The sequence below is a fragment of the Acomys russatus genome, chromosome 6 (genome assembly GCF_903995435.1).
Source record: "Acomys russatus chromosome 6, mAcoRus1.1, whole genome shotgun sequence".
Classification (NCBI taxonomy): domain Eukaryota; kingdom Metazoa; phylum Chordata; class Mammalia; order Rodentia; family Muridae; genus Acomys; species Acomys russatus.
The window spans coordinates 35,313,353-35,322,297 of NC_067142.1; positions in this window are offsets into that span (position 1 = coordinate 35,313,353).

The following is an 8,945-nucleotide window of genomic DNA, read 5'->3' on the forward strand; positions in this document are numbered from 1 at the left end:
GCATCTGTGCCTGGCTCTGACAGCTGCTCTCCAAAGCCAAGATGGAAAGTAGTGCACATTAACTCTGCACTGTGTACAACTGTGCAAGGCATTTTGTATTGTGAGCCCTTGTTGTTATCTTCTTTCATTGTTTGCTTTCCACCATGGGTTTGAGGAAAGATGCTTGCACAACATTGTCTCTGCTTAGCCCACTCATTCATTTTCAGATCTTCAGTGTGGACTTTGATAATTAGTCCATGCAAAGTAACAACGTTCTTGCCATTCAAATGATCTTATCCATGTAGGAAAATCTCACGGGGGCACATGCTAGTTGGTTCTTTTCTCACTTTAAAGTAAGAACTCAGGAAAAAGGGCTGGTCATATTTATTGAGTTGAAAATATTTCTTGGTATTCATTTCTTGAATGATTGATGCCTAAGAGAGTTTCTGTCCTAGTTAGGTTTCTGCAGCTGTGATAAAACCTTGGCCAAGGACCACGTGGGGGAACAAAGGGCTGACTTGGTTTAAAAGTCATAGTCCATTATGCAGGGAAACCAGGACAGGAGCTCAAGGCAGGAGGAACAAGGAGGCAGGAACTGGGGCAGAGACTGTGGAAGGGTGCTGCTTACTGGCTTGCTCTCCATGGTTACTCAGCCTGCTTTCTTATACAACCCAGACCACTTGACCAGGGGTGGCAGCACCCACATATCAATCATTAGTGAAGAAAATGTCCCATAGACATATTCACTGGCCAATCTGATGGAGGCAGTTCCTCAATTGACTTCCCTCTTACCAGATGACTCTGGCTTGTGTTAATGAGAGAGAGAGAGAGAGAGAGAGAGAGAGAGAGAGAGAGAGAGAGAGAGAGAGAGAGAGAGAGAGAGACACTAATAAACATAAACTCCGTGTGGCCTGCCTGACTCTAACTTGGCATCAAAGAAGACTTTCTGCATGGAGCCTCTGTGATTGTTACTTCTGGAGACACTTAGAGACCTGCCTGTGACTGTGAGGTTCAGGGGGAGATGGTGCCTTTCCGGCTCTGTATAACAGGACTGTGGAGGGCTGTGTGTGAACATGGGAACCGCGAATATGAGCAAACACTAGGACTTGATGGAATTAAACTGTGATAGGAAGTCCAGTTTAGACACATGGTTGGTTAAATCCTGGAAGGGGGGTGAGGGGGGGCCTGAAGGGGGAGATCTCAGGCCCAATGACAATACTACCAAACAGTCACAGGGCCACCAAGTGGCTTGCCAAAAACATCCATCCCTCCTAGGTGCTGAGTAGAGATGAGAGCTGACTGGCAATGGAAGAACAGAAGAGAGGCAGAGTAGAGAACAAGCTTTCTATTGGTGGAGCTTTAGAAAACAATGTGGGATTAATTACCCTACCATAATTTGAGAGGCAAATTAATTAAACTCCACGAAATATTTAAATATCCCCAACACAAATACTACGCGAGTCATTAAAAAGTAAGGGTGGAGCGTGGGATGTGTTTGGTGATATACAGGCATTTGGTTCTGCAAGATGGAAGAGCCAGCTCTGGGAGGTCTCACTATCTAAACCTCTATGTTTTATTTAATTCTTAGCATATATCCTCACCATACCTAATTACTACCCATGCAGTTTCTCAATCAAGACCCAGAAAAGGATGTTGGGTCCTCTTACAGGAGTCAAACCCAGCATTCTAGAGAGGGTTTTCAGAATCTAGGAAACATTGACAAGGTCAGGTGGATCTGAAGACTACCATAGGTCAGTAGCCAAGTACCATGACTGAGGGCTGCCAAAATGATTCAGGGGGTAAAGGCGCTTGCTGCCAAGCTTGTGACCTGAGTTCAAGTCCCCAGGACCCACATGATGAAAGGAGAGAAGCAACTTCTGCCCATTGTCCTTTGAACCTCATACAAGTGCCGAAGCACACCCCACCAAAGTAATAAATTAATAAATAAACATATGTGCTTTTAAGTGCCCTGAGTGCCAACATCACGTAAGCACAACCCTCCATGAGGTGGGATTCTTATGCCTGTTTTGTAGGTAGGGAATTGAGAATAAGGGGAGGTGAAGGTAGGGTGAGCACTCACTGGGAACAGAGACAGCCAGACAACCCCTCCTCTCCAGCAGGGTCTTGACCATGTTGGAAAAATAAACAGAAAGAAAGAGAGAATCTCTCACCAGGAGAGGACTACTGTTAGTACCAGTTGTCAAAGGCAGGAAGTCTTGGTTTAGCTCTGTGACAGCCCTTACTGCTTCACTGTCCAGCTGCCCAGCCTGCAGTGGCCGATTTCTCTCTCTCACACACACACACACACACACACACACACTGTACTCCTCTCTCTTAGATTCCTACTGCCTTGTCCTGAAACTCTCCTACCTCCCACCTCTCAACATTTAACTCTGGAAAGTGCCCAGGGAGTTCCTCAGCTAACCTAGAGTGGGCCCCGGGACACCATCTGTCAACCTGCTGTGTTAGATGCCTGTTGCTTGTTGCTAGGGGACTAACAGGAGCCAGCTGAATCTCATTAATGCCCATGACGGAAAAGGACTTTGGTGCCTGGTGACTGATTTGTGCCCCTAATCAGGCACAACCGAATGCCAACGTGGCGGCTTCACAGACTTGAGGACTTGACAAACTGATATTCATTGTTGGTCCAGCCTTGTGTCCTTCCTGGAGTTAATGATTCTGTTTTTCATCTCCCAGGACTCCCAGCCCCATTTCCTCACATCGGACAGTGATCTGACTCTGGGAATAAGGAATGGTTCCTTGAGCCTTGTGGTTCCCTGCAAGAGTTATCTCATCTGCTGGTTTTTCCTCTATCTTTTGGTGGATCTACAGATGACGGTCTGAAGGCTTTCATCAGCTTCTCCTCATCCTCGCCCTGGGTACCTTTACTGTAGGAAGCAGGAATAGCTTGACCCTCAGCACAGAAAACAAACAAACAAACCACACAACTTCAAACAGTCACTTTTGAGTCAGGTCGACCCGTCAACCAATATTCACAGAGATCATGAACGTGAGGCCAAATTGGGCTCCATAGTGAGCTCCAGGCTAGCCTCAGCTACATAGCAAATACACTTGCCTTTATATTCCGGGTGGCATGAAAATGTAAAGAAAGGAATTTTCATTTCTTGGCTGACTTTCTGAGATCAATTTAAACCAACTTTTGGTGGGGACAGACCAAGACCACAAGCAAAGTGGAAGTTAAGATAACAGAAAGCTCGTTGTGAGAGAAGTGCCTTGAACCAGCAGCAACGTCATTTCCTGACCTACACTGTGGACATTCAGGATCCTCCAGAAGTATCGAGGAGCTTACATCTATGTGGACCTGGGTTCAAGACTTGTCTCTGACATTTCCCAGTCCTGTGACTTAAACACATTAGTAATGCCCCACTTGTGAAAGAGATAAGACCAGTGGAAGGGGTGTGAGTGTTTGGACCAGACAGATCTCCACTTTGAATTCCACTTACTACCTGCAGGCTATGAATGGATGAAGAGGAGCTAACTAAGAAGAGAGAAGGGGAGAGCACCTTCATGGGAGAGGCAAATAGATGGCAGTCGTCTTGGGCTGTAGGTCTGACAGAGAAATGACTTTGCCTCTGACTCTGAATGGAAAGCCACTGCTGTGTTTTGATGACGAGATGATAAGGCATAACACATCACTAATGTCATTCTCTCTAGCTCCTGGACTAAAATTAAATGGAAGTAAATATGGAGGGAGGGAGGGCAGGTCTGTAGCTCACACATCTAGGAAAGAGAGGACCAGCATGAGTGGAAGTGGTGAGCAGGCCCATGGCTAGACGTATGTGTGTTGTGTGAGGGCACAGGATCTGTTGCTGGGCCAAGCTTATCCTTTTATAGTTAAGTAATTATTGGTATGGTTGTCTAAAGCGCTAATGAAGAATTCTCTGGAGCAAAGATCGCATGCTTACGTATTTAACAATGGATTTCCCACCCTGAGCCTAATTCAGCACTGTCTGAAGGAAGATGTGTCTGAGCAGCTTCTTGGCAAGCTATGCCAATTTCCTCCCCACCAACGGCCTGCTCTCCACCCTCCCCTTCTGCCCAATTGGTCTGACTCCACAGCAAATGCAGGTCAGCCAGAGTCAGCTGGATGGGGCTGCAGCCACTGGACAAAGGAGACACAGAAAGAGAGAGAGAGAGAGAGAGAGAGAGAGAGAGAGAGAGAGAGAGAGAAGCCAAGGTAAAGGGAAAAAGAGAACCATCTTAGTTAGATTTCTATTGCTGTAATGAACACCATGACCAAACATGGCTTGGGAAGGGAAGGGTCTATTTGACTTACTCCCAAGCACCTCACGAAGGGAAGTAAGGTAAGAACCCAAGGCAGAAATCTGGAGGGGAAAACTAAAACAAAGACCATGGAGGAATGCTGCTTACCACCTTGCTCCACACGGCTTGCTCAGCCTACTGTTTTTCACAATACAGGACCCTCTGCCTAGGAAAGTGCTGCCCACGGTGGGCTGGGCCTTTCCACATCCATCAACAATCAAGAAAATGCCCCACAGGCTAGCCTACAAGCCAATCTGATGTAAGCATTTTCTCAATTGAAATTACCCTCCCCAGAGGCCCCTGGCTGGTGTTGAAACACTAACCAGGAGAGAGAGAAAGAAGCACTTAGCCAGTGGCCTGGAAATGGCGAGGTTGAGGCCCAAAGATGAGGAAAATGGAGCCTGGGCTTTTCTACAGAATAACCTATGGCTGGTACTGGTGCAGATGCTCCGCTGAGATGAGCCAATGGGCTCACTGGCTCAAACAGAGACAGACTGCATCAGAAACCCTGAAAGCTGTGCAGTTCTGAAAGCTGTGTGTGTTCTCCATGGGCACTAAGGGTCAAAGTTCCACACCAGCTTTCTGTTTGTAGCTTGGTAGTTTTTGAACAGGGGAAGAAGTGGATATGAGAGGATGGTGAGAGCTGGGTTGGAGGTGCGCGGGTGAGAGCAAAGGTGAAGGAAGGTGGTGTGGGTGAGACTTGCTTCCGGGTGGGAATGTGCTTCAGAGAGGGGACTGTGGCTGGGGTCTGCAGGAGAGGAAGCGAAGGAGCCACAGAAAGGGGGAGTGGAGAAGAGCTCTTTCTCCTTCTGAAAGACATGCCATAAGGTCTTTCAAAACTAGTGATCCTAGCTGGGTGTGGTGGCGCACGCCTTTAATCCAAGCACTCAAGGAGGCAGAGGCAGAAGAATCGCTGAGTTTGAGGCCAGGTCTACATAGTGAGTCCTGGAAAGCCAGGGTTACACTGGCAGAGGGGGGGGGGAGGAGAGGGAGAGGGAGAGAGAGAGAAACTAGTGATCCTGGGGTGGAGAGATGGCTCAGAGGTTAAGAACACTGATTGTTCTTCCAGAAGTCTTGAGTTCAATTCCCAATAACCATGTGGTGGCTCACAACCATCTATAATGTGATCTAATGCCACCTTCTGGCCTGTAGGTGTATACGCAGGCAGAGCACTGTATGCATAAGAAAGGAAGGGAGGGAAGAAAGGGAGGGAGGGAGAGAGGGAAGGAGGAGGAAGGGAGGGAGGGAAGGAGGAAAAACAACTAGTGATCCTCTTGGGGTGGGGGATGGGAGGGCAGGGGGTGGGAGGGGAGGAGCTGTATGCCTTTAATCCCAGCATTCAGGAAGCAGAGGCAGAGGCAAAGGCAGAGGCAGGCAGATCTCTGAGTTTGAGGCTAGCCTTGTCTACAGAGCCAGCTCCAAGACAGGGCTACACAGAGTAATCCTGTATCAAAACAAAACAAGCTAGTAATCCTGAGCCGTGGCCACTGCTTTAGATCCTTGTCCTGGCCAGGGACTCCCAGGTGCTCAGGGTGTCACAGCTATGGTCACTCATGCCTCACCTACAGCTTACATTGCTACGGTTGGCACACTCATGCATGAATCCTGCTTCTTCTACTTTCTGTCCCCAGAAAAACACTTTGTTTAATATGTGTGGATATGAAACACACACAACACACACACACACACACACACACACACACACACACACACACACACACACACGGGACCCCTTTGGCTTCATGCAGACTTAGTCTTAAGAATGTAAGTCATGTAGCCAGGCATGGTCGTGCCCAAATATCATCCAAACACTTGGTTGGTAGAGACAGAAGGAACAGAACTTCAAGACCAGCCTCTACTACCAGCAGCTTCAAGGCTAGTCGGAGCTATGTAAGACACTATTTTATAAAATAAATTAATAATAATAGTAATAACATAATAATAATGCTCTTAAAGATGATTCTAGTCCTTTTCCAGAGCCTCCATTCTTATCACTTTTCTTCCATATCTGAGCTAAAGAGAGAAAATTCTGGTGATCTCGGATTTTACTCCAGCCTAACCTACAAGTACTGCATTCTGGTCCTTCTGACCGAGGGCCCTCTTCCTACCATGGAGCCATGTGTGAGCCCTCAATTTGTAATTTTCTTTCTGCCAGGCATCGCTTTTCAATGCTTGATAAACTCTCGTCTCTGTTAGAGACCTTTTGGTTCAGCTCCCCTGGCTGATTTCCCTCTACAGTCCATCTCCATGCACCCTAGACTCCTATGAGCACTGGCCGAGCACTGGGCTGCACATCTTGCCACTTGTATCCACTCATCAGAATCTCTGTGGGAGCAGCAAGGGAAGGACTAGGTCTCCTCCCTCTGCTGTGCCTCCACCCGGGTGCTGCCGGGAGTTACTCAGCCTTGAGCGTTCTGCCAGGGGATAGGATCCTTAAGGGCAGAGAGCAGAGCAGATTATCCTAATCATGTGTTTACCAAGTGCCAGCACTGAAGAACAGCAAGGTGGGCAGGGTAGTAAGCACGGACACCCCAGATCTACTGATGCCGGGGCTAAGCTCACCGGCCAGCAAAGCTGATCTCAGAACTTGAGACTGCCCTTCCTTACTGATCGGGCCTCAGCAGTTGCCGTAGACTAGCTGCAGATTTAGCCCCATGCATGAGCTGTCTGGGAGCTGAGTTGATTGCTCAGCTTTTCTTCTAGGGATGACTGTAAGGAGGGGAGAAAGAAGAAGCTGGAATTATCAGGGATTGAGCAAAGCGGGTGGGTGTGGGGGTGCGGGTGGGGATAGGGGTTCTTCCATGGCATGGAGTTGCGGAGACTCTGGAGATAAAGGTAACCTGGAAAATTCCAAATCAAGGCCCTGTCCCAAGGAGGCAGAGGTCCGGAGAGAGAAAGAATGATGCATGTTTTTTTTTCTTAATCTATTTTAATACCCCATAAACACGCTTTGCTTGTAACCAAGGCTTGCTTTGCTCATAACCACAGTTTGGCTGGCCTGCCAGGCTGGCTTGTTCTGGTTGCCCACCAAGAATACCTCAAAGGTCATCTTAGGAAAGGCCACGACCCCTAGCAGCAAGCCTGATACTGTACAAGGAATGCACTTATGGCCACTTATTGCGGGCCTCAAAAAGGTGGGGGGGGGGGACAGGGAGTTAAAAGAGGTTGGAACTAGTTTCCAAAGAGACAAGTGACAGGCTTGGTGAGAAGTGGTCAGAGCAGACTGGAGCCATGTCTCTCCTTGTCCTCTTTCCCTCATAAGTGGTTATTAAGCAGAGACATGATGGGGCACCAAGTCCCTCAGTGTCACCTTCAATTTATGTCCCAGGCCCTGCAGTAGACATCTCTGTTCCTCCCTGTGTTCTGGGAACATTGGAAAAGTTTGTCTGACGGTATTTGAAAAGTCCTTCTTGCCCTGTGGGAGACAATTGCTATGTCTAGGGCTGTCTCCAGAAACTCTAGACTACAAGCTTGGCCCACATCCTCCCCAGTGGTGGGAGGGGAGGCTGAAGGCTTCCTTTAAGCTGCTGAACTGTGAAACTCTTAACCCTAAGTAAGATTGGAGCTATCTGGAGGACACAGTGAGTCCTGATACACCCCTTTCAGAGAAAACCATAAGCTTCCCCCCTCCCAATGCTAAAAGGGAAAGTTTGGCTCTATAACAGGGAATGGCATTGCTATGGGAGCCATGGGAACAGTTGCTCACCCGCTGGCACTGGTTTAATAGACATTCACGGAGCATCTTCCATAAACCACGTATTGTGCTGAGGGCTGGTGTCCTTGTTTTCACATGGTTTCAGGTCTAATTTACTCTCCTGTATTGAGGGGAGATGGTGACCCCAAGGGAATGTAACAATGGTGGTGGTAGAGGACTAGGAAGATAGGATGGGAACAGATACAGTAGCCCCTGTCCAGACTTCAGAAAGGGAGCAATCTGGGAAGCTTCCTGGAGGAGCTGGAGGGATAGGTAAGAAGGCTTAAACAAAGGGGTGAGGATGGAAGAGACCGAGATGTAGATGCTTTGGAGTGGAAGATAGAGGGCATCCTTTGGGCTCCTCTCCAGCAAGGACTGCCTAAGTACTGTTACACAGCAGGCCCTGGACAATGAGTCTCCCAGCTGCCACACACAACCTAGGGAGGACTTACTTTGGACTTTCTTCCTGAGTGCATCAGAAAAGGATGTAGTGACGCTCTGAGCTCCCACGTGGAACATAAGGTGTTTGTTGTGTGGGACTCCCTCCCTGGGAAGGGAGCTGTCTGAGCAGATCAGGGGTGAATATAGCTGCCTAAACACCTACAGGGACCCTTACTTTTGAAACAGCATCCTAGGCATCAGTTTTTGTGCACTCGTGGTCTCTGATGTATAGGAGAGGCAGTGCTTCCTGTTGGTACATGTTATCCAGTTAGCATCATGCGCAGAAATTGCTGGCACACCACTGCTGCCTGCTAGAGTGTCCACATAGTTCCCATTCCTAATTATCTTCTATCAGGGACAGCAGACTATGGCTTACAGACAAACTATGTCATTTCCGCACCATCTATGGCTGCTTTTTTTTGTGCAATGTGCATTATTATATTTATAAATTGTTGGTTTGATCTCACTGACAAACTGATTCTGGAAGCAGAGATGACCTACTTCTGACCCAAGTCTGGGGATGTCCCTCAAGCTGTGACAGGGAGGG